This window comes from Hyla sarda, chromosome 7 (assembly GCF_029499605.1).
Source record: "Hyla sarda isolate aHylSar1 chromosome 7, aHylSar1.hap1, whole genome shotgun sequence".
Classification (NCBI taxonomy): Eukaryota; Metazoa; Chordata; class Amphibia; order Anura; family Hylidae; genus Hyla; species Hyla sarda.
In genome coordinates, this window is record NC_079195.1 from 217690978 (window position 1) to 217718924 (window position 27947).

The window sequence follows — 27947 nt, forward strand, 5'->3', positions numbered from 1 at the left end:
TCACAGCACATCCTCCTCACTGCTATGTCATGACATAGTGCTGGACAAAGTGCACTCGACTGAACAGATTGGCATTGACCTGTTGATGATTTATTAAGTCAATGGGGGTAGAATGGTGTTGTAAAGTGCTTTGCGAGCAGAAAGGATAAGAGTAACAGCATCACAGCATGTAAAGGGTTACTTCACATAATAATGAGCACAAGCTATACAATGGACAGCTGCTAAGATTTATAGGTGGTCAGAGATAAAAGGGAAGCCTTGATTTACCTTTCAGGTTCAGTGTGGATCCTCCCTGGGAGATAGACATGGGTCAGCTTGCATGCCAACCCTGCCTAACTAGCTAAGCCCTGCTGCCACTTTCTGTGTTCTGTTTTGGTCTCTCTCCTGAAAAAGACAGTATTTCCCTAACACACAGTGGACAGCATATTGCAAAGAAGTGGGACACCTAGTGGCAAGACTTTACTGCATTTTTATACTGGGGTGAGGAGTCATTTGGTAAGTAGAAGAAGCATTCCAGGAATTATTTTTTCTTTTATTATCTTATACAGTGCAACATAGTCTATTATTAGAGCATAATGTAGGAGTCCTTGCTTATGCCCTTTGTTTACCTCTTTTTGCTAATGTGGCAGGCACGGGATAGCCTCTATTTATGTTTAGAAATGCACAATTTTGTGGATTTTTTAAAGGGGTACTCCGGCGCTTAGACATCTTATCCCCTATCCAAAGGATAGGGGATAAGATGCCTGATCGCGGGGGTCCCGCCGCTGGGGACCCCCGTGATCTTGCACGCCGACCCCCATTTAAAATCAGTCCCCAGAGCGTGTTCGCTCCAGCATGTTAGTGTAAACAACTCCAGTGGGGCAACTCCAGCATGTTAGTGTTAAAAAATGTATTTTTTTACACTAACATGCTGATGTAGACCCCAACGTTACCTTTTCATTAGGGGTAAAAGGAGAAAAAGCCCCCAAAAAGTACAGAGTACGGAGATACCCCATGTGTGGCCCTAAGCTGTTGGCTTGAAATATGTCAGGGCTCCGAAGTGAGAGAGCGCCATGCGCATTTGAGGCCTAAATTAGGGATTTTCATAGGGGTGTACCCGGAAGCAAGCGTTACACTTGCCTCCTCCACCAAAAATACTGTATGTCAGTTTTCCCCAAACAGGGTGCCTCCAGCTGTTGCAAAACTCCCAAAATGCCTGGACAGTCAATGGCTGTCCGGCAATACTGGGAGTTGTTATTTTGCAACAGCTGGAGGCACCGTTTTGGAAACACTGCCGTACCAGTCGTTTTTTATTTTTATCAGGGGGGGGGGGGGGGAGTCGACAGTGTAAGAGTGTAGTGTATATGTAATGTTTTACTCTTTATTTAGGGTTAGTGTACTGTAGTGTAGTGTTTTTATGGTACATTCACATGGGCGGGGGTTCACAGCAAGTTTCCCTCTGGGAGTTTGAGCTGCAGCTGAAAATTTGCTGCATCTCAAACTTGAAGCGGGAAACTCACTGTAAACCCCTGCACGTGTTAATGTACCCTGTACATTCACATGGGAGGGGGGCAAACCTCCAGTTGTTGCAAAACTACAACTCCCATCATGCACTGACAGACCATGCATGCTGGGAGTTGTAGTTTTGCAACAGCTGGAGGCACACTGGTTGGGAAACACTGAGTTAGGTAACAGACTACTGCAGTGTTTCCACACCACTGTCTGTTTCCTAACTCAGTGTTTCCCAACCCGTGTGTCTCCAGCTGTTGCAGAACTACAACTCCCAGCATACATGGTCTGTCAGTGCATGCTGGGAGTTGTAGTTCTGCAACATCTAAAGGGCCAGATGTTCCAGAACTGCAACTCCCAGCATGCCTGGAGTGTCTGGGCATGGTGAGAGTTATAGTTTTGCAACATCTGGAAGGACACAGTTTGGAGACCACTGCACAGTGGTCTCCAAACTGTGGCCCTCCAGATGTTGCAAAACTACAACTCGCAGCATGCCCAGACAGCCAAAGGCTGTAGATTTGAGACTCCTGGAAGCAGCAGTGAAGATCATTTTACAGCGATCTTCACTGCTGCCTCTAATGTTGCCGCCTCTGCCTCCACTTGCCTGCGCCACCTTTCTGCCGCCGGACCCTGGTCCTCGCATGGTAACTGCCGCTGCCCCCCGCATCCACGGCCCCCGCACCATCGCCGCCACCTTCCCCCGTTCTGCCCGGACTTCCAGGGGCAGGCAGATGGGGGGATATGAACTTTCACCCCCCGTCCATGCCCTACGATTCCCCTGTCAGTCCTGACTGGCCAATGTTAGGGGATAGGAGGAGGTGGCACCCCTGTCACCTCACTCCTATCCTTTAGGATGATCAAGGCTGTCTCTAACAGCTCCAATCATCCCTATTTTCTGGGCGATCGGGTCACCAGAGACCCAATCAGCCTGGAATCGCCGCAAATTGCCAATCTGAATTGATTGGTGATTTGCAGCAATCACTGACATGGGAGGGGGTGTCTCAGGACCCCCAAGGGGTTTGCACGGGGTGCCAGCTGAATGATTTCAGCAGGCATCTCGGTCCGCTACAGGTACAGGTACACCCTTGGTCCTTAAGTACCAGGGCGTCAGGGCATACCTGTACGCCCTTGGTCCCTAAGTGGTTAATGCAGCCTATATTTTCCATCCTCTGGCTGAGAATCAGGTGATTGATCACTCCAGCTGGTCATCTAGTCAGGCTGCTAGTACTGGAGATCACCCAGGTGAACTAATTAGACTTATAAGAGGGTTGAGGTCAATTCGTACTATATGTAGTTTTCATGCATTTTCCTGCTTGAAGTGTGTGCAATAGAGAATCGTCGCTTCTTTTATTTTTGAAAAGGCTTCTAATAAATGAAAGCAGCGATCTGATTGGTTGCTATGGGCATCTGTGCTACTTTTCCTCTGCACAGGATTTGATAAATCTTCCCCAAAGTCATTTGATCAATAGTAACAATTGAGGTGTGTTATGAAGATTTGATGTTTAGGCTAAATTCACATGTAAAATTTTAAAGCATTTTTTCCAAAAATTTTTTACTGTATTTTAGCTTTTTTTTTTTTTTTTTTGCAACAAATAATTCATTTTGCACAATTGCAGTACAATATCTCAATTTTTGCCATGATATAGGGATAATCACAGCAAAAAAAACACAAAGAAAAGCAGCAGGAGACACATTTATTTGAACACAGCCTCAGGGAAGGTATATAACTACTTTATATATCCTGATCCCATAGAAATAGCAGCAGCAGTATACAGATTGAGCTGGAAGGGGGAGGGGTATAACTATTTTATATCCTGATCTCATAGAGTTAGCAGCAGTACAGTGGTCCCTCAACATACGATGGTAATCCGTTCCAAATGAACCATCGTTTGTTGAAACCATCGTATGTTGAGGGATCCGTGCAATGTAAAGTATAGGACAGTGGTCTCCAACCTGCGGACCTCCAGATGTTGCAAAACTACAACACCCAGCATGCCTGGACAGCCAACGGCTGTCCGGGCATGTTGGGAGTTGTAGTTTTGCAACATCTGGAGGTCCGCAGGTTGAAGGCCACTGGTATTGGAGGTTATACTCACCTGTCCCCGCCGCTCCGGACCCTCACCGTTCGTCACCGCTGCCCTGGATGTCGCCGTCCATAGCTGTCGCCGCGTCCCTGGGGTGTCCCCAACGCTCCGGCAAGGCCTCTTCTTCCCCGGCATCCTCGCTCTCCGTCGCCGCCATCACGTCGCTACGCACGCCGCTCCTATTGGATGACGGGAAGGCGTGCGCAGCGACATGATGACGACGATGAAGAGCGCTGACGATGCAGGGGATCCCGAAGAGGAGGCGCCGGAGCCCCGAGGACAGGTAAGTGATCGTCAGCGGACCACACGGGGCACCGTAAACGGCTATCCGGTGGCAGCTGAAGCAGTCTGCGCTGCCGGATAGCCGTTTAGGCGATGGCCCAGACATACAAAAGCATCGTGTGTTGATGCTGCCTCTGAGAGTGATCGTATGTTGAAATGATCGTATGTCGGGGCCATCGTAGGTCAGGGGTCACTGTATACAGAGAGAGCTGGAGGGGATGTTTACATCAAACACCAATTAACAGTGCGGCCACTGAAAGAAGGAAGTTATTCCGAAACGGCTGTAGGGGCGGGTGGTCATTGGCGTCGTTGCTGCTACATGTGGGTATTTTGTTCTCCCTTTGCTGCTACTTTTCCCTAGATCTGTTTGCACTTGGCAGTTATAGTTGTGCTATTTGCTGCTTATTGGCTTTATCCCACCATAGACATGTAGACTATCTGTGGATAGTAGTGTTGAGCGGCATAGGCCATATTCGAATTCGCGAATATTCTCGAATATATGGACGAATAGTCGTCATATATTCACAAATATCCGCATATCCGTAATACTCTCGATTTATTTTCGCTTATACGAAAAATTCGCGTATGCGAAAATTTGCATATTCAAAATTACCATACTCGGAAAATTCGCATATGCGAAAATTCGCACGCCAGTCTCACACAGTAGTATTACAGCCTTCTTTACACCACACAAGCTGGAAGCAGAGAGGGATGATCACTGTGATGTGTACTGTGAAAAAAACGAATATTCGTAATTACGAATATATAGCGCTACATTTGCGAATATTCGCGAAATCACGAATATGTGATATTCGCGAATAAAATTCATATTGCGAATATTCGCGAGCAACACTAGTGGATAGCAATTGCGCCTTATATTTGTCTTTTTTAGCACTTTTTTTGCCATGCTGATGTAACCCCCTGTGTTCCAGTAGCCATTTGTCTTTTGTCCTTTTATTTCATGTGTATCTTCATGTTAATTGTTCTTTAAATCTGATACAATAAAGGATTTATCTTTTATACGAGTTCCTGCCACAATCTTTGTGCATTTATAGGTTAATATATATCCTGATCCTATAGAGATAGCAGCAGTATACAGATAGATTTGGAAGGAGGCATATAACAACTACAAATCCTTATCCCACAGAGACAGCAGCAGCAGTATAAAGATAGAGCTGGAGAGAATGTGTATAACTACTATACAATCTGATCCCAGAGAGATAGCAGCAGAATACAGATCGACCTGGAGAAGAGGATTATTAGGCTGGGTTCACATATATCAGTCGTCCGGCACAGTTTCCCTCCGGCGTGCACCGTAGGGAAACTGATGCTAGAACTGATCCCATTCATTTGAATGGGACAGTTCACGATCATCCAGCGTCTCAATTCTGACGCCGGATGGTTGGACATGCCGGAGGGCACCGGACAGGGGAACGCAGCTTGCTGCGTTCCCCTGTCCGTTGCCCAGAAACAATGGACGCCGCATGCCATACAACTGATGACAAGTTGTCATCAGTTGTGGCATCAGTTGCGTCAAGGTTTAGGCTGAGTTCACCTATGCCGGATGCTGGACATATGTGAACCCAGCCTTACTACTATAAATCCTTATTCCAGAAATATAGCAACAGCAGTATACAGATATAGGGGGAGAAGTGGTATATAACTACTATATATTCTGATCCCATAGAGATAGCAGCAGTAAACAGATAGAGCTGGAGGGGAGGTGTATAACTACTATATATCCTGATCCCATAGAGATAGCAGCAGTAAACAGATAGAGCTGGAGGGGAGGTGTACAATTACTATATATCCTGATCGCATAGAAATAGCAGCAGCAGTATACAGATGGAGCTGGAGGGGAGGTGTATAATTACTATATATCCTGATCGCGTAGAAATAGCAGCAGCAGGATACAGATAGAGCTGGAGGAGAGATGTATAACTAATTGATATTCTAATCCCATAGAGAGAGCACAGACAGACTTATCCAATAGAGATAGCAGCAGTATACAGATAGACCTGGAGAAGAGGTTTATAACTACTATAAATCTTTATTCCAGAAATAAAGCACCAGCAAGCAGTATACAGATATATCGGGAGAAGTGGTGTATAACTACTATATATCCTGATTGCAGCAGTATACAGATAGAGCTGGAGGAGAGGTGTATAATTACTATATATCCTGATCACATAGAAATAGCAGCAGCAGTATACAGACAGAGCTGGAGGAGAGATGTATAACTACTTAATATTCTAATCCCATAGAGATGGCAACAGTATACAGACAGAGCTGGAGGGGAGGTGTAAAACTACTATAAATCCTTATCCAATAGAGATAGCAGCAGTATACAGATAGAGCTGAAGGGGCGGTGTGTAACTACAATATATCCTAATTCCATAGAGATAGCTGCAGCAGTATACAGATAGAGCTGGGTGGTTGAATTTAAAAACTTGTTCAGTTTTGGCACAGTTGATTTGTCCACATTTGTTCCTTTATCCCACACCAAAAACAGCTAACAATATAGCTTCTTTTCTTTAAAAAAAAAATGAATGAAAAAAGACAACAAACTAACAAAATATGAAACAAAAAAAAGCCTACAATACAGAACCATGAACCGAACAAATTGTTAAAAAAAGGAAAAGCTGTGTTACGCATAAGTATTTGTTCCTTCTTTCATATTAAAGGGGTACTCGGTACCCCAGCGTTCTCAACATTTTGTTCAGAACGCTCGGAGCCAAAGGTCGTGATCGTGATGTCACGGCCCCTCCATTCATGTCTATGGGAGGGGGCGTGTCGGCAGACACGCCCCCTCCCATAGACATGAATGGAGGGGGCGTGGCATGACGTCATGACCTCTGCCGCAGGAGCCCAGCAATTGTTTAGAATTCCTGGGGCTGCGGGAGATCGTGGGGGCGGTGCTCAGCAGCGGGACCCCCGTAATAAGACATCCTATCCCCCATCCTTTGTATAGGATATAAGATGTCTGGCAGCGGAGTACCCCTTTAAAGTGTGAATGAGGCCTAAGAGTGGATTTTTATGTTGACAGCGATCCAGAGCCGCCTCAAGTGGAACACAGGATAAAACAACCTGGATGCTCATAATTTTATTATTATTATTATTTTATTTTATTTTTTATATTTAAAAAAATAATAATTTTAAATAAAAAAAGCAACATTCAGTGGCCTTTGTGGTGTTTCCTATAGACGTCTGCACATCAAGGATTCCCAGAACCATTTCCAGGTTCATCCTCGGAGCTAATTGAATCTCCCGTCCGTATGTTCGGCTGTGATTTACTCCTTTGGTGTTCGGGCTGGATACAAAAGAAATGATATGGTAATCTGTCATGGTAATCACCCAGAACATGGCGCCGGCAGCTGACAAAATAGAGATTGCATGGCATTGGTTACAGGGGAGCAGAGGTCGCCCCAGCATACAGGCCGGACATATTTTCACTGCTAATTCATGCTGATTCCACCAGTTCACAGAAGCCGCCACTTGAAGCTAATGGCTGGAGCGTCTCATTATCCCCCCGGGACCCCGGTGTGAAGTCAGGAGGGGCCATTCATTCAGGCCCTCGCCGGCAGGTGGACACATAAAAGAAATTAAAAAATTGGTCTCAACCAATACCTATTTGGCTGTCGAAAAGGAGATTGAGTACCTCAAAATGATCCCTAATCTTCCTGCGCATCAGCAGAAGCTTTAGGATGAGGAGGTGAGAGGATTCAAGCCCCAGAATGCACCGGGCCCGACCTCAATATCGAAACGTATAGGAGGCTGGAGGCTTCATAATAAACTATAGCAACAATACATGATAGAATATATACATATACCTACAGGTCACATCATCTACTGATTCTATCTCTCTCATATTTATCTATCTATCTATCTATCTCATATCTATCTATCTCATATCTATCTCATATCTATCTATCTCATATCTATCTATCTATCTATCTATCTCATATCTATCTATCTCATATCTATCTATCTCATATCTATCTATCTATCTCATATCTATCTCTCTCATATTTATCTATCTATCTATCTATCTATCTCATATCTATCTATCTCATATCTATCTCATATCTATCTATCTCATATCTATCTATCTATCTATCTATCTCATATCTATCTATCTCATATCTATCTCATATCTATCTATCTCATATCTATCTCATATCTATCTATCTCATATCTATCTATCTATCTCATATTTATCTATCTATCCCATATCTATCTATCATATCATTTTTCTAAAACCTTTTAGTTAACTCTATATCTATCTATCTCATATCTATCTCATATCTATCTATCTATAATCTATCTATCTAATATCTATCTCATATCTATCTATCTCATATCTATCTATCTATAATCTATCTATCTCATATCTATCTCATATCTATCTATCTCATATCTATCTATCTATCTCATATCTATCTATAATCTATCTATCTCATATCTATCTCATATCTATCTATCTCATATCTATCTATCTATCTATCTATCTCATATCTATCTATCTCATATCTATCTATCTATCTATCTATCTATCTATCTCATATCTATCTATAATCTATCTATCTCATATCTATCTCATATCTATCTATCTCATATCTATCTATCTATCTATCTATCTCATATCTATCTATCTCATATCTATCTATCTATCTATCTATCTATCTCATATCTATCTATCTCATATCTATCTATCTCATATTTATCTATCTATCCCATATCTATCTATCATATCATTTTTCTAAAACCTTTTAGTTAACTCTATATCTATCTATCTATCTATCTATCTCATATCTATCTATCTATAATCTATCTATCTCATATCTATCTCATATCTATCTATCTCATATCTATCTATCTATCTCATATCTATAATCTATCTATCTCATATCTATCTATCTCATATCTATCTATCTATAATCTATCTCATATCTATCTCGTGATGCCAGGGTGAGGGCTCCTCTGTATATACTTGTCCTATTGCCACCCGTCCCAAGAACGATAGGGAGGAATAATAAATGATTGTCCACAACCGGAGGTTTCAGAAAACTGTCGGAACTTTTACTGCAGGTTTTATTCAGAATCAAACAGGAACAGTCTTTGTACAAGAAGAGTCTATGAGGATCCTGACAGTTGGTTGGGACCTTGTGAGTTTTAAGCTCAGGAGATTGATATGCGCTGTTCCGCTGGATTTAGGGGATTGAGTTTTGGTCCAGCAGTCACGCAGACTTTAGCAGGGAGTTGTATTGTAACTCACGATTTGATAAGTTGCGGTATTATCAGGCTTCGGCCTGGTCTTGTCTTTGAAAGTTGCACGGATATCTCCTCTCTGGCAGCTCCCTTATATGGGCAGGGGCTGGCCTTGAGCTCATTGGTCCATACCATCCGTCATTCACTTTACAAGGAATTATGATCTAAGCATGTGACCACCCATGTGACCTAGGAAGGTCCTTTAACATACCTTAATAGAATTAACATTAGTCATGTGACCTAAGGTCCTGCGACACTATATTCACCATTTAATATACAATTTAATATACATATAAACATAACAAAATCAAAGAAGGAAGAGGTGACTAGGGGCTATCCCACCAGGAGGACCCTACTGGAACGAAGTAAGTCTGGCTTTGGGGACCACCATACAAGGTACGGTATACTGTACGGTACCGGGACACCACATATCTATCTCATGTCTATCTACAATCATGGCCATAAATGTTGGCACCCCTGAATTGTTTATAGAAAATGAAGTATTTCTCACAGAAAAGGATTGCAGTAACACATGTTTTGCTATACACATGTTTATTCCCTTTGTGTGTATTGGAACTAAACCAAAAAAGGGAGGAAAAAAAGCAAATTGGACATAATGTCACCAAACTCTAAAAATGGGCTGGACAAAATTATTGGCAGCCTTAACTTAATATTTGGTTGCACACCCTTTGGAAAACATAACTAAAATCAGTGTCTTCCTATAACCATCAATAAGCTTTTTACACCTCTCAGCCGGAATGTTGGACCACTCTTCCTATAACCATCAATAAGCTTCTTACACCTCTCAGCCGGAATGTTGGACCACTCTTCCTATAACCATCAATAAGCTTCTTACACCTCTCAGCCGGAATGTTGGACCACTCTTCCTTTACAAACTGCTCCAGGTCTCTCTTATTGGAAGACGCCTTTTCCCAACAGTAATTTTAAGATCTCCCCACAGGTGATCAATGGGATTTAGATCTGGACTCATTGCTGACACTTCAGAACTCTCCAGCGCTTTGTTGCCATCCATTCCTGGGGCTTTTTGACATATGTTTGGGGTCATTGTCCTGCTGGAAGACCCAAGATCTCTGACACAAACCCAGCTTTCTGACACTGGGCTGTACAGTACGACCCAAAATCCATTGGTAATCCTCAGATTTCATGATGTCTTGTACACATTCAAGGCCCCCAGTGCCAGAGGCAGCAAAACAACCCAAAGCATCATTGACCTCCACCATATTTCACTGTAGGTACTGTGTTCTTTTCTTTGTAGGCCTCATTCCATTTTAGACCTAGTGGAAAGAAAAAGAGAAAAAAGGAGGACAGCGCCTCGCGTATTACCCAAGATACCGTGGTCCCTGAATGACTCAGGGTAGAGGGGGGGGGCTCTTATAGATGGCCGCTCACCTGACCACGTAGAATATGAGCATATAACCCCTATGGGGTATGAAGAGATCCTCTGGAAATGAACTGCTGGGCCCAAGGTAGGAATGGGTAGAAGGGAACTTCTCCCATAAAGTGCATGTAGAATATAGGAAAATAAACCTTGTCAGAAGGCGCTGTTCAAAACATCAGACGATTCAGGTGGAGGTCAAATAGAGATGAAAGTGCTAGGAAGCACTGTGTTTATTAGAATACCAAATAGACGCGTTTCGGAGGATCATACCTCCTTCCTCAGAATGACATACAGTATAGCATTGTAAGGTGCTTTATATACTATCTAACAGGGAAGTACAAATGGTGGGAGGGATCACAAATACACACACAAACAATACAATAATGATAAAAATAGAACAATGAATAAATTGTAAGTAGCAGATTAATCAAATAAGAAGATACATGTATTTAATAAATGGAAATTGCTATGTATAATCACTTAAAAACAAGAGCTAAGAAACAAGGACTAGAGGTCAAAGGAAGCCCCGCTCCCGTGCACCGGCAGTACTGCAACAGAGCTCTTGTTTTTAAGTGATTATATATCGCAATTTCCATTTATTAAATACATGTATCTTCTTATTTGATTAATCTGCTACTTACAATTTATTCATTGTTCTATTTTTATCATTATTGTATTGTTTATGTGTGTATTTGTGATCCCTCCCACCATTTGTACTTCCCTGTTAGATAGTATATAAAGCACCTTACAATGCTATACTGTATGCCATTCTGAGGAAGGAGGTATGATCCTCCGAAACGCGTCTATTTGGTATTCTAATAAACACAGTGCTTCCTAGCACTTTCATCTCTATTTGACTTCCACCTGAATCGTCTGATGTTTTGAACAGCGCCTTCTGACAAGGTTTATTTTCCTATCATACCATTTTCGGTAAACAGTAGAATGATGTGCTTTACCAAAAAGCTCTATCTTGGCCTCATCTGTCCACAAGACGTTTTCCCAGAAGGATTTTGGCTTACTCAAGTTCATTTTGGCTAAATGTCGTCTTGCTTTTTTATGTCTCTGTGTCAGCAGTGGGGTCCTCCTGGGTCTCCTCCATAGCGTTTCATTTCATTTAAATGTCGACAGATAGTTTGCGCTGACATTGATGCTCCCTGAGCCTGCAGGACAGCTTGAATATCTTTGGAACTTGTTTGGGGCTGCTTATCCACCATCTGGACTATCCTGCGTTAACACCTTTCATCAATTTTACTTTTCCGTCCAAGCCCACGGAGATTAGCTGCAGTGCCAAACTTCTTGATAATGTTGTGCACTGTGGACAAAGGCAAATCTAGATCTCTGGAGATGGACTTGTAACCTTGAGATTGCTGATATTTCCCCCCAATTTTGGTTCTCAAGTCCTCAGACAGTTCTCTTCTCCTCTTTCTGTTGTCCATGCTTAGTGTAGCACACACAGACACACAATGCAAAGATTTAGTGAACTTCTCTCCTTTTTATCTGCTTTCAGGTGTGATTTTTATATTGCCCACACCTGTTATTTGCCCCCAGGTGAGTTTAAAGGAACATCACATGCTTGAAACAATCTTATTTTTCCATAATTTTGAAAGGGTGCCAATAATTTTGTCCAGCCCATTTTTGGAGTTTGGTGACATTATGTCCAATTTGCTTTTTTTCCTCCTTTTTTGGTTTAGTTCCAATACACACAAAGAGAATAAACACGTGTATAGCAAAACATGTGTTACTGCAATCCTTTTCTGTGAGAAATAAAAATTTCATGGGGTGCCAAAAATTTACGGCCATGACTGTATCTATCTATCCATTCTCTGAAATGGTCCCAATTTAGGAACCGTTCAGGACAGACCTGTTTTCAGGATTCCCAGCTGTTGTCCCACTTTTGGCTGCCGCTGCCTCGCTTTATGGCGTGGAGCTTTGACAGAGCCATTGGATTCTCACATTGTCAATTTCTCTTTTGCCCGTCAACTGCATTATCCGGCAGTCACAAGAGGCCACTCTCCTCCTCCTATGCTCTGGCACATGCATGATGTTATTATGTGCCAGAGCATAAGTGGAGGAAGGAGAGAAGAGGAGCGGTCATGCGCTAGACTACACGGGAACCAGCAGGGTTTTCAGTATAATGTTTTGGTTTTCTTTTTATTAATTTTGAGGGGCAGCTACCTACAGGGTGACACCCATCTATGGGGGGGACAACTATCTGCAAGCGACCAACTCTCTACAAGGGGCCAACTATCTACATGTGTGTATCTGCCTACAGGGGGCAACTATCTCTGGGTGCTCTATCTACAGGGGGCAGCTACCTAGTAGGGTCTACTTACAGGGGGCAGCTATATGGCAGGGGGGTTAACCTACTCGGTGGACATTGTGTAATGGGGAAACTACAAGAAGGGATCTGTCTATCCATGGGAGTGACCTATCTAAGAAGGGGGTGACCTATCTACTCTTACTCAACCCAGGTATCCAAACACTTTACCATTGGGGACATTGAGGGGGGCATTATTACTGTTTGGGGCACTATAAGGTTGTTGTCAGTCTGTTAGTATCTGAGGTCCTCCTAAACTCAGGTAACAGACTGACAACATTGTTACTGTTAAAGTGGGATTTCCATTGCGCATGTGCGGTGTGTTATATAAAACAGTGGGAGAATATTGAAGGAGGCTGGGCACGGCTGAGGGTGTGTGGTAAGGCCCGTGGTGAAGGCTGTCATAGATATGACATAGATATGAAATAGGCAGATATGTGGTGACCCAGTACGGAATACCAAATCCTGCCCATTCTGTCAGGCAGATGTTGCCTTCAGTGTTCGTCTTGGGCCCACTACTCAGGACTCATTATACTATATTGGTATGCGATTGGTGTGGTTCTAAAATTTCCCATGTTACTGTTTATTTCAGATATGTTAGCAGAGAAGGTGGAGAGTGAATCAGGTGACCTGTCTGCCTCAATGTGAATCCTCCAAATTGCCCTGTATATAGTGTAGGGGGGGGGGGGGGGGGGGAGTTGCCAGAGAGTAGTTTCAGTTTCTGCTGTGTGCAGAGCTATCCTGAGGTACAGTGTGGAGAATTCGGTGAGAGGTGTGAGGTGATCTGAGGAGGCCTCAAGCTAATAAGAGTTCTAAACCTTCAGCCACGCATATCCTAAGGAAAAATTCCCTGTGCTCAGGCGAACGTCAAAGCCTAGCGGTAAGAACAAAGCTCTGGGGAAGAAAAGCAATAGTCTTCACTCCGTCAGTCTGCAGCACCAAAGTCAGCGTGGGTTGCCATTCATCACAAGTCAGTCACCAAACAGCACAGCACAAGCAACTACAAGTCCCAGCAAGGCGATGGGCTTTACTCTGCACCAATCTATACCATAAAGGAATCTCCAACTGTCCTGCCTCAGTAAAGACAGTTATCCGTAACCTTGTATCAAAGTATTTATTGCCCTGTGCTTGGCCCAGGAGAAACTGTCTCAACCTCGGACAGTGTATAGGCTAACGGTGCCCTGGCGTCACAAAGTGTTAATTTCACATTATCCACCCCGTAGACACCACTGATAGATACCTATCTATCTCATATCTATCTATGTAGCTCATATCTATCATTTTATCTATCTGATATCTATCTCTCTATATGCAGGGCTGGTGCAAGGATTTTTGCCACCCTAGGCGAAAGTAAATTTTGCCGCACCTTGACCCCGCTCATTGGCTCCACCCTCTGACATGCCCCACTTTACTACTGGGATGACACACTGTAACAAACCTCCTCCTCATGTAATTACCTTACTACTGGGGTGACACACTGTAACAAACCTCCTCCTCATATAATTACTTTACTACTGGGGTGACACACTGTAACAAACCTCCTCCTCATGTAATCACCTTACTACTGGGATAGCAGGGTTTTGCTGTATGGGTGGGCGCTTCGGATGCAGGATAACTTTATTGCTACAGGCATAGCGGCGCCCCCACCAAGAGTGCACTCTAGGCGGCTGCCTATTTTGCCTATAGTCAGAGCCGGCCCTGTCTATCTGTTTGTCTGTCTACCTATCTCATATCTATCTCACATCTATCTATCTATCTCATATCTATCTATCTCATATATATCTATCTATCTAAATCATATCTATCTATCTAATTTCTATCTATCTATCTATCTATCTATCTATCTCATATCTATCTCATATCTATCTATCTATCTATCTCTCATATCTATCTATCTATCTATCTAATTTCTATCTATCTGCCTCATATCTATCTCATATCTATCTATCTCATATCTATCTCATATCTATCTATCTATCTATCTCATATCTATCTCATATCTATCTATCTCATATCTATCTATCTATCTATCTATCTCTCATATCTATCTATCTCATATCTATTTATCTCATATCTATCTATCTATCTTATATCTATCTATCTCATATCTATCTATCTATCCCATATCAATCTATAATGCAAACAAAATGGACATCTTAAAAATATGTAAAGCAGTTTAATGTGTAACTCCATTATATGTGACACTTAAATATGAAATAATAGCAATAATAACAGCAATAAGAAAATATTTAAATAAATCACTTCCATTGATGTGTAGATAACAAATCTGTTTTCTCTTACAATAGAAAAGGTTTTTTTTTTTATAGTAGAAAATTGAAGGTGAATTATCTTTAACAATTCCGGAAATTCTGTGTAACAATGAGGTCCATTTAAGCCCCCTATTACCACATTAATGATACGTTACCCCTCTGAGCGGCCGCTGGCTTTGTCCGCAGTCGGACAATTTCAGTAATTACTGTTCAATTTCCATGTTTGTATAATGGCAATAGAAAGACATTGTGGACCATTAGTCCGCCGGACCTGTGTCAGCTGAGCCTCGTAAACTAGCGAAAAAATAATAATCAATGCCAGTTACAATGACAAAACAATCATCAATAGTAAGAATAGTGAGAGTGATAAATTGCATTGGAAATAAATGACATTGTATTGAAATTGACAAATTTTCTAATTTACTTTTGCAATTCATAAACATCAGGGCTACAATAATAATTATACGAACAATAATAGTAATAAAGAACAATAGAACAATAAATGAAATTCAATTTGAAATAAATAGTAATGTGTTTACGTTGAGAAGACTGTACATTTATTAATGCACATAAAGACATTTGTAAATATTAGTTATACATTCAATTTATCTCATTAATAGCAAATAAAATGGTGTCTAAAATGTATATCACATTTTTTATACAATTGAGTTTTTTCTGGTCAGATTTTATTTTCTGGTCTTGTGAGGTTCCAGATTTTTTTCGTAGTTCTGGATTATTGGAATTTTTCTGAATTTACGAAATTGGAAATATTGACCAGGATTCAAATTCTTTATATTGGACTTGGCTGAAGGCCTCCATACACATGGGAGAAATTTGCCCAACCTTCTAATTTTACGAGTATCTGCTGACTGCCTTAAAGGGGTACTCTGCCCATATCCCCTTTGCATAGGGGATAAGATGTCTAATTGTGGGGGTCCCACGCGATCTCTGTGCAGCACCCGGCGTTCTGAACAGTATTTTCAGAACGCTGGGTTTGGGTGGCCGTGACATCACGCCACGCCCCCTCCATACATGTGTATGGGAGGGGGCGTGGTGGCTGTCACGCCCCCTCCCATAGACAGGAATGGAGGGGGCACTGAGCCTGCCCTCACTCACCAGGCATTCACTTGACATCACGAGAAGGTGGGGCGCGACCTCACGACCATGGCCTACAAATCCAAGTGTTCAGAATGGCGGGAGATAGCGGGGTCCCCAGCGGTGGGACCCCCGCGATCAGACATCTTATCCCCTGTCCCTTTAAGTACAGTGGTCCCTCAACATACGATGGTAATCTGTTCCAAATGAACCATCGTTTGTTGAAACCATCGTATGTTGAGGGATCCGTGCAATGTAAAGTATAGGACAGTGGTCTACAACCTGCGGACCTCCAGATGTTGCAAAACTACAACACCCAGCATGCCCGGACAGCCAACGGCTGTCCGGGCATGCTGGGAGTTGTAGTTTTGCAACATCTGGAGGTCCGCAGGTTGAAGACCACTGGTATTGGAGGTAATACTCACCTGTCCCCGCCGCTCCGGACCATCACCGCTCGTCACCGCTGCCCTGGATGTCGCTCCATCGCTGTCGCCGCGTCCCCAGGGTGTCCCCGACGCTCCGGCAAGGCCTCTTCTTCCCCGGCATCCTCGCTCTCCGTCGCCACCATCACGTCGCTACGCACGCCGCTCCTATTGGACGACGGGACGGCGTGCGCAGCGACGTGATGACGAAGATGGAGAGCGCCGGCGATGCAGGGGATCCCAAAGAGGACGCGCCGGAGCCCCGAGGACAGGTAAGTGATCGTCAGCGGACCACACGGGGCACCGTAAACGGCTATTGGCAGCTGAAGCAGTCTGCGCTGCCGGATAGCCGTTTATGCGATGGCCCCGACATACAAAAGCATTGTATGTTGATGCTGCCTTCAGCATGCGATGGCCTCTGAGAGTGATCGTATGTTGAAATTATCGTATGTCGGGGCCATCGTAGGTCGGGTGGGGTCACTGAATATGGGGGGGGCTATATATGGGAGGCTACCAACACTCTCCTGACAAGAGCCAATCCTTTGGTTCTCCTTGTAAATAAACCGATGCCGGAGAGGATTGGTAGCTCCATATTTCCATATTTCCAAAGAGAAACCAAGCTTACATGTGTTTGGGGTGGTCGGGAGTAATCGCTGTTGACTAAATGAGCATTCAGGGAATAGCTAATAACGTTGTATGGGCATGGCAAGAATTCCAAAGAAGAAAATGTCCAGCATCTAAGATGCCCGAAAACAGGAACTTCTTTATTGGATCATACTCTAATGTGTTTCCGATCATACAAGATCCTTAGTCACTGCAATGACTAAGGATCTTATATGATCCGAAACGCGTCGCGTCAGCATTCATTTGATGGCTGATGTACCTTTTTGTATGATCCAATGAAGACGTTCCTATTTTACTACACCTTAGACACTGGCGTTTACATTGGACCTCGGAGCGCTGTCGGTCAGTCCATGCGCCGGTGTATGTATCCGAGGAGGTGTGAGCTGTCCATCACTTACATTGAGATATACCTGGGATGCATGGTGAGACCCATAGGTTGCTTTGGATTTTGCATAGGGCTACACCTAGGAACGGTCTAAAGGCCCTCGTGTTCTTTACTCTTAAACCCCTGTATTGGCATCTGGAGTGCAGGGAACCCCCAGGTTCCTACCTCTAGTGTAGGGAACCCCAAGGAACCCCCTACCTCCAGAGTAGTCTCCAATAGCATTAGCCAATATGTCTAAGTTTGGTACTATAGGCCGGGCAGAAGACAAAGTCAATCAAGCTCTGGATAGGCCAAGTAGCTCAGGACTCAGTACCACAGCTCTCAGCTGCAGTTACTTGGCACCACCACTATACAATTAACGCTGGAGGGCTTCTCGACCCACTTAATGTATAATGGGGGCAACAAACAGATCAGTGATTGATGGCCTATCCTGTGGATCAGCCATCAATGACATAGTCCCAGAAAACCCCTTTAGGATAAAGTCACACACTGCACATCTGCTGCGTATTTCACGGAGCGACTGTAGAGCGAGCTCTCTGCTGCGGCTGGATAACTACAGAGAGCATAGTACTTGCTCTGCCGTATCTCTGTGACTGTCGGCAGCACAACTGCAGAGTCAGATACGCTGCAGTTAATGATCAGGAAAGCAGATCTGGAGGAGTCCTTTATAAAGTGGATGGTGCCTGAACATTTCTGGAGGAAGGAGAACCACAGCGCACACTGACTCCTTAAAGGGGTACTCCAGTGGAAAAAAATGTTTTCAAATCTACTGATGCTAGAAACTCATACATATTTGTAAATTAGGAAAAAGATATACCTATACCTATGGTGCTAGTATTAAAAATAAGAAAAAGAAGAAAAATACCCAGACCTCAAGGAAGGTATAAAAGACGTATTAAAGGGTACCTCTCATCAAATAAACTTTTGATATATTTTAGATTAATGAATGTTGAATAACTTTCCAATAGCATGTTAATGAAAAATATGCTTCTTTCTATTGTATTTTTCCCGATCAGTCCTGTCAGCAAGCATTTCTGACTCATGCTGGAGTCCTAAACACTCAGAGCTGAAAGCCTGCTTTGTTCACAGCCAAACAGGCTGTGAACAAAGCAGGCAGGCAGCTCTGAGTGTTCTCCTTTGTGAACAAAGCAGACTGGCAGCTCGTAGTGTTTAGGACTCCAGCATGAGTCTGAAATGCTTGCTGCCAGGACTGGTAGGGAGACCCCTAGTGGTCATTTCTTCAAAGTGGAAAATTAAATAGAAAGAAGCATATTTTTTAATAACATGCAATTGTAAAGTAATTCTGCATACATTAATCTATAATATATCAAAAGTTTTTTTGATGAGAGGTTCCCTTTAAATTAAACTATAATCAATAGACCAAGGATCGTGCTTCTATCATGGAATGCACTAAAGAAGTGTTTTCAATTTCTTCAGTGCATTCCATGATAGAAGAAATAGCCTTTTGTATATATTAGTGATAGTTTTTATATTTTAACTTTTTAGTTGGTAAATGCATACTCCTCTCACAAGGGGCCCTTTGTGAGGTGGTATTCTTATTTATTAATTAATAAAAATACATTTTATTATAATTGAAGCACGATCCTTGGTCTATTGATTATAGTTTAATTTAATACATCTTTTATACCTTCCTTGAGGTCTGGGTATTTTTCATCTTTTCCATATTTGTAAATTACTTCTATCTAAAAATCTTAACCCTTCCAGTACTTATCAGCTGCTGTATTCTCCACAGGAAGTTGTGTAGTTCTTTTTTGTCTGAGCACAGTGCTCTCTGCTGACACCTCTGTCCGTGTCAGGAACTGTCAAGAGCAGGAGCAAATCCCCATAGCAAACCTCTCCTGCTCTGGACAGTTCCTGACATGGACAGAGGTGTCAACAGAGAGCACTGTGGTCAGACTGGAAAGAGCATACAGCAGCTGATAAGTACTGGAAGGATTATGATTTTTAGATAGAAGTAAGTTACAAATCTGTTTAACTTTCTGGCACCAGTTGATTGGAAAAAAAAATGTTTTCCACCGGAGTACCCCTTTAAATATGCAAGAGCTATGTATACTGTGCACAAGCCTTTGTGCAATCCTTATGTGGTGTCCCAGTGCGGGATGATGTGGCCCCGTACTGTCCTCCTGCCCTGTCAGGCAGAGTCCCCAGGGTCCCCCTTTTAGTATCACCATAATGTATATATGTTGGTATTATAAAAGTGTACTGTTTCTTTAATGTTTGTACCACATGGTTGTTACCCAGGAGGCACTAGTGACCAGGTGACCCCCCTAAGTGACCTATGGTCTCCTTGCACAGCCCCCTATATAACCAGGGAAGGAGCTGCAATCTCTCTTAGCTCATTGCTCTGCTGAGGTCCAGTCCAGTCAAGTTGTTCCAGTGTCTGTGTCCAGAGCATTGGAGGCCTAGAGTCCTGCAGCCACAAGTCGGTCACCAGTAAGTCAAGTCATCTTATTGTCAGTCACCATCTCTGTCAAGTCAAGTCTATCTGTAGTCACCGTGGCCTGCACTAAAGTCAGTCTAACTACTGCAAGTCCCAGCAAGCCTGCGAGGTCCCCCTGTGTCACTGGTCACCTCCCTGGGATATTTGGCTGTACTGCAAAGACTATATCACCTGTCTACCATCAGTAAAGCTGCCGTTATCCTTAATCTGGCGCTGGTGTCTTCATTGCCCTGTGCCTAACCCAGGAGCAGCGGTATTACCTTCGGGTGGTTAAGGCTAAACCATGCCCTGGCGTTAATACCATCTGCCCCTTGGGCCATAACATCTGCCCTGCATCTACCCTGCACCTCACACCCCGACATCACACTTATATTATTATGTATAATAATTATATATAAACAATAATTTTATATAATATATATACACATACGTGTGTGTGAACTCTGCAAACGCACAGAAGAAATTACAGCTCTGGCCTTGTGTTTCACCCTGTGTGACCAAGTGACTCATCTAGCACAAGATTATATAGGAAATATTATATATGAAATCGGTGTGAGATGGAGGATCTCAGGAAGTGATCCCATCAGTTCAACTGTGTATCCCACACAGTGTGCCTCCAGCTGTTGCAAAACTACAACTTCCAGCAGGCCTGGATGGCCTTCGGCTGTCTGGGCATGCTGGTAGTTGTAGCTTTGCAAAATACTGGTTAGGAAACACTGGTATGCAATGATACTATGGTGTTGCACCCCATTCAAGTGAATGGTGCAGACATCTGCAATACCCAGCGTGGCCACTCCACATGTACGAAAATGATGTTTCAGATCTCCCTTGGAGATACCCAGGTTACACAATTATTTTTTATTCACAATTCCCTTTGTGGTATAGAGGCCCCTCCGGGACTAGACCCTTTCACTAGGGTTTCCCCTTTAAAATATAACTTTTATTGTATCCTTAAAATCCAAACTGATAGGTGCAAATAATACAAAACGTGTGTTAAAAACACAACCTTAGGTTGGTTTTTGGGTCCCTCTGGATCCCTAATGTAATGGAGGACTTATCCTAGTGTTTTTCCCTCTGTTCATTTCCATGGGTCAATTATATGACACTAGAGTCCCTTTTTGTGTGGACCTTATCATTTCGTCCACTATCCAACTAAGAGGTTGCTAGTTAAAAGTTTTAGTATAGTGTCCCCCCCGACGTTTTGCCGGAAGGAACCGGCTTTATCAAGGTGCAGGACACTACTCACTTGAAAGGATACTATGGATCTCACCATCCCATTATAATTGTAGGATTAGGAAGACACAGTCGGCACTGCTCCTGTTCCCGGTATACACATCCTCTCGTATGAACCCAAATCCAATTGTAAACAAACCAGTCCAAGGAGTGCATAAATCCAACCGGTGCTCAGTGATGAGACTTGTAGACTAATAGTCCAAAATGTATACTGTAGAAAGAACTCACGCTACTCGGTATGGATGCCACTTGTATCGTTATTCCCAAAGGAGGTTCACGTAGACGTCAGGAGGGGGAGAAGAGACGGGACAATGTCCGTTTCGCAGCTCACGGCGCTTCCACAGGTCCCTAGAATGAACTCACTGCACTCGGTATAGATGCAATTTGTATCGCTATTCCTGAAGGAGGTTCACATAGACGTCGGGAGGGGGAGAAGAGACGGGACAATGTCCGTTTCGCAGCTCACGCCGCTTCCACAGGTCCCTAGAAAGAACTCACGGCACTCGGTATAGATGCAACTTGTATCGTTATTCCCGAAGGAGGTTCACATAGACGTCGGGAGGGGGAGAAGAGACGGGACAATGTCCGTTTCGCATCTCACGCCACTTCCTCAGGTCCCTAGAAAGAACTCACGCCACTCGGTATGGATGCCACTTGTATCGTTATTCCCAAAGGAGGTTTACGTAGACGTCAGGAGGGGGAGAAGAGACGGGACAATGTCCGTTTTGCAGCTCACGGCGCCTCCACAGGTCCCTAGAATGAACTCACTGCACTCGGTATAGATGCAACTTGTATCGCTATTCCTGAAGGAGGTTCACATAGACGTCGGGAGGGGGAGAAGAGACTGGACAATGTCCGTTTCACAGCTCACGCCGCTTCCACAGGTCCCTAGAAAGAACTCACGGCACTCGGTATAGATGCAACTTGTATCGTTATTCCCGAAGGAGGTCCACATAGACGTCGGGAGGGGGAGAAGAGACGGGACAATGTCCGTTTCGCATCTCACGCCACTTCCTCAGGTCCCTAGAAAGAACTCACGGCACTCGGTATAGATGCAACTTGTATCGTTATTCCCGAAGGAGGTTCACATAGACGTCGAGAGGGGGAGAAGAGATGGGATAATGTCCGTTTCGCATCTCACGCCACTTCCTCAGGTCCCTAGAAAGAACTCACGGCACTCGGTATAGATGCAACTTGTATCGTTATTCCCGAAGGAGGTTCACATAGACGTCGGGAGGAGGAGAAGAGACGGGACAATGTCCGTTTCGCAGCTCACGCTGCTTCCACAGGTCCCTGCGGGAATAACGATACAAGTTGCATCTATACCGGGTGCCGTGAGTTCTTTTTTACAGTATACATAATTAGAGGATTGTAGATGCTAAGATCACTTTTTGTTCTATACTAGAAAGCAGTAATATATCTGGACGACGTCATATAGTAATAGGCTTCAGGCGAGCGGAGTGCAGACTTAAATATTTCCAGGTACGGGTGAGGACAGCGATTTATAACATGTTTATCTGCATTGCTAAGTGACTTTGCCAATTACCTATTTTCAGAAGTATCTGCCATTACATTCCAGCAGAAGGGCCCAGTCTAGAAAGCGATGAATATAAATGACTTTATAAGAATAAATAAACCAAACAATGACAAAACAAATGGAGGAACATATGGACCTCACTATCCGGCAATCAGGGAAGAAGCTTTTCAGGTTATGAAATGGTTCTACATTTGTCAGAAGAATTTCAGAGGACACATAATATTAATGGAGAAAAATAAATAGAATCGGATAATCTTATGGAACTCAGGCCATTCAGATACTTCACATTATTACTTTTTATCTAGAGATTTCATATCTGTTTATCATAAGTCCAACACTTGAGAGAGTGCCGAACAAAGAGAAGAAAAGCGTGTATTCAGACTACAAAATAACCTTTATTTATAATCTCCAGCGAGACAGGAGAACATAATTAAAATTAGGAAACATGGAATTCCGTGTAACCTACATACAATTACAATACAAACAATACAAACGTTGGGATCCCAGGACGTCTGATATATAGGAAAAAGTATCTATGCAATGTATCTAAATTATAACAACCATTGCCCACAGGTAGTTCTATTAGTAAATATCATGAAAAAGGCAAAAATGCTATAGAAGTAATAAATGTGTAGATGAGATATCAAAATCGGTACCGGGTGAGTAACAAGTAAACTACAGTAAACAAAGATGGAGGCTACAAACACAAAGAAGTCATAGTATCACATCATAGTATCATGCTTGGAATGGGAGCCCACCCCAAACCGACATATGTTTTGGTATACTGTAGCTTCTTCTGGGGTAGAAGAGGTAGAAGCTACAGTATCCCCAGAAGAAGCTACAGTATAGCTGCCATCTCATTCATCTGTCACTCATAGATCTATCTATCTATCTCATATCTATCTATCTCATATCTATCTATCTCATATCTATCTATCTCATATCTATCTATCTCCTATCTATCTATCTCATATCTATCTATCTCCTATCCATCTATCTATCTCATATCTATCTATCTATCTATCTATCTCATATCTATCTATCCATCTATCTATCTCATATCTATCTATCTATCTCATATCTATCTCATATCTATCTATCTATCTATCTATCTATCTTTCTATCTCATATCTATCTATCTCATATCTATCTATCTATCTATCTCATATCTTTCTATCTATCTCATATCTATCTATCTATCTATCACATCTCTATCTATCTCATATATATCTATCTCATATCTATCTATCTATCTCATATCTATCTCATATCTATCTATCTATCTATCTCATATCTATCTATCTATCTCATATCTATCTATCTCATATCTATCTATCTATCTATCTCATATCTATCTATCCATCTATCTATCTCATATCTATCTATCTATCTATCTCATATCTATCTATCTATCTTTCTATCTCATATTTATCTATGTCATATCTATCTATCTCATATCTATCTATCTATCTATCTCATATCTATCTATCTATCTTTCTATCTCATATCTATCTATCTATCTCATATCTATCTATCTATCTCATATCTATCTATCTATCTCATATCTATCTATCTCATATCTATCTATCTATCTATCTGTCACATCTCTATCTATCTCATATATATCTATCTCATATCTATCTATCTATCTATCTATCTATCATCTATCTCCTATTAATCTTTCTATCGCATATCTATCTATCTATCTCATATCTATCTATCTATCTATCTCATCTCTATCTATCTCACATCTATCTCATATCTATCTATCTCATATCTATCTATCTATCTCATATCTATCAATCTCATATCCATCTATCTATCTATCTATCTATCTATCTATCTATCTCATATCTATCTATCTATCTCATATGTATCTATCTATCTCATATCTATCTATCTGTGGTGTCTACGGGGTGAATGATGTAATACATAGTTCCGGACGCCAGGGTAATATTAACCTCCAAGGTTTAGATCTCTCCTGGGCCAAGCGCTGGGGCAGTAATGACCACAATGCAGGGGGAGGGAAAACTATCTTTACCAAGGCAGGAAAGATGGTAAATCCTTCACAGTACAGACTTGTACAGGGGAAGTTCGGAGTGACCCTGGGAAGCTTTTTGCCTTGCTGGGACTCGCTTGCATGAATTGAGATTTGTGGCCGATGGCAACCCACGCTGATTTTTGGACAGTCTGACTGAAGAATATTCCCCTGGAGCTTTGAGCTTAGTGCCATGCTTGACTTTCACCTGTGTGACGGGGTTCCTGAGAATTGCGTGGCTGCAGGTTTTAGGTTTCTTCTCTCCTAGGGCCTCCTCACACTTCTCCACACTGTATGTCATCAAACTGTGGACTAAACCACACACTAAACTGTTCTAGACTGAGACTAGACTGAACAACTCCTCCTCCCCCCATATAAAGGCTAAGGTAGGGGGTATCACATTGGGGCCTCAGGATCACCTGGTTCACTCTGCAGGGATTTCCTTAAAGTAACAGTAACACTGGGAATTATCACATAACACAAAATGGCAGCATAATGCAACAGAATACCCTATATAGTGGGCCCAGAACAGAGACACTAGGAGTGCCTGGAGCAACATAGAGCCAACAGGACAACACTGTACTGGGACACCACATCTATATTACTATCTATCTATTATTTATCTATCTATCATCTATCTCATATCTATCTATCTATCTCATATCTATCTATCTCATATCTATCTATCTATCTCATATCTATCCCATATCTATCTATCTATCTATATACTAGCTGAGTACCCGGCGCTGCCCGGTTTTCCTACCTTATCCTTGTGGGGGAGGTAAAGCAACAAAGGAGGAAGCTTTTGTCCTCTTATCCCATCTAAAGATGAGCGAACTTACAGTAAATTCGATTCGTCACGAACTTCTCGGCTCGGCAGTTGATGACTTTTCCTGCATAAATTAGTTCAGCTTTCAGGCGCTCCCGTGGGCTGGAAAAGGTGGATACAGTCCTAGGAGACTCTTTCCTAGGACTGTATCCACCTTTTCCAGCCCACCGGAGCACCGGAAAGCTGAACTAATTTATGCAGGAAAAGTCAGCAACCGCCGAGCTGAGAAGTTCGTGATGAATCAAATTTACTGTAAGTTCGCTCATCTCTAATCGCATCCTTAAATCTTGATCCCAAATCCCCTCCTCATATCCCATTCCCATATCCCAACCTCATATCCCGTCCTCATATCCTGATATCATATCCCGTCCTCATATCCTGACCCCATTTCCTGTCCCCATATCCCGACCTCATATCCCGAACTCATTTCCTGTCCTCATATCTAATTCTCATTTCTAATCCTCATATCCCATCCTCAGGTGGGGCTGCTTTGTAAAGATATTGTAAGCTGAAAATAAAAGGGGGTGTGGCTTAAAGGGTGGGCGTGTCTTTACAAGATGGGGCATGGAATGCTGGGAGGGTGTGGCTTGCCAGTGACTGACACATTCACCAGAAGATGTAGAGCGGAACTTGTGGAGTAAGGTCCAGAAGTCCTATATACTTGCAGAGGACTTGAAACAAAAACCCCATCCTTCACATAAGGGGGTAGGTTAGGGGTTAATTTAACAATTATATATTTTTATTTGACATATAAGTAACATGTGATCAAGTATTATCGAAATATCTCCAGCCGTACGGAAGTTATGCAGTAACATATATTTCCCATAGATTTGCATTGGACTTTAAACAAAAGCCCGACCCTCACAAATGAGTATAGGTAAGGGTTAAATTAACTATCCTATATTTTTAGTGGACATATAAGTAACATGTGACCAAGTATTATCGAAATATCTCCAGCCGTACAGAAGTTATGCAGTAACATATGTTTCCCATAGACTTGTATGGGACTTTAAATAAAAACACCAACCCTGGCAAATGGGGGTGGGTAAGGGTTAAATCACCTACCCTTTGTTTGTTGTTGACATATAAGTGTGACATATAAGTGTTGACACATAACATGTGTGCCGAGTTTCATGTTAATATCTTCAGACGTTTGGAAGTGATGCTGGAACATACACACACACACACACACACACACACACATACATACATAAACACATACATACATACATACACACATACATACATACATACACACATACATATACATACATACATAAACACATACATACATACATACATACACACATACATACATACACACATACATACATACATACACACATACATATACATACATACATAAACACATACATACATACATACATACACACATACATACATACATACATACACACATACATACATAAACACATACATACATACATACATACACACATACATACATACATACATACACACATACATAAACACATACATACATACATACATACATAAACACATACATACATACATACATACATACACACATACATACATACACACATACATACATACACACATACATACACACATACACACATACATACATACACACACACACATACATACACACACATACATACATACATACACACATACACACATACATACACACATACATACACGCATACATACATACATACATACATTCACACATACATACACACATACATACATACATACATACACACATACATGCACGCATACATACATAAACACATACATACACGCATACATACATACATACATACACACATACACATGCATACACACATGCATACACACATACATACACGCATGCATACATACATACATACATAAACACATACATACATACATACACATACATACACACACACATACATACACACATACATACACAAACACATACATACATACACACACATACATACATATACACATACATACACGCATACATACATACACATACATACATACATACACGCATACATACATACACACACACATACATACAGTAACCCCCCCGACCTACGATGGCCCCGACATATGATAACATCGACATATGATGCTTTTACCGTATATACTCGAGTATAAGCCGAGTTTTTCAGCACGATTTTTCGTGCTGAAAACACCCCCCTCGGCTTATACTCGAGTGAACTCCCCCACCCGC

At 42.3% G+C, this 27947-nt stretch overlaps 1 long non-coding RNA gene across 2 annotated transcripts in view; it reads left to right on the forward strand.

Annotated features, from left to right (window-relative positions):
• LOC130282238 (uncharacterized) overlaps window positions 1–27947 on the forward strand; it is a 57856-nt gene that overhangs the window by 16911 nt on the left and 12998 nt on the right. The window contains exon 1 of one of the 2 annotated variants that reach the window (XR_008846299.1): window positions 9431–9487. The exons of the other annotated variant lie outside the window; for it this stretch is intronic. This is a non-coding gene — a long non-coding RNA (uncharacterized LOC130282238). Of the gene's footprint in view, window positions 1–9430; window positions 9488–27947 lie in introns of those variants that run through there. 2 annotated transcript variants of the gene reach the window in all.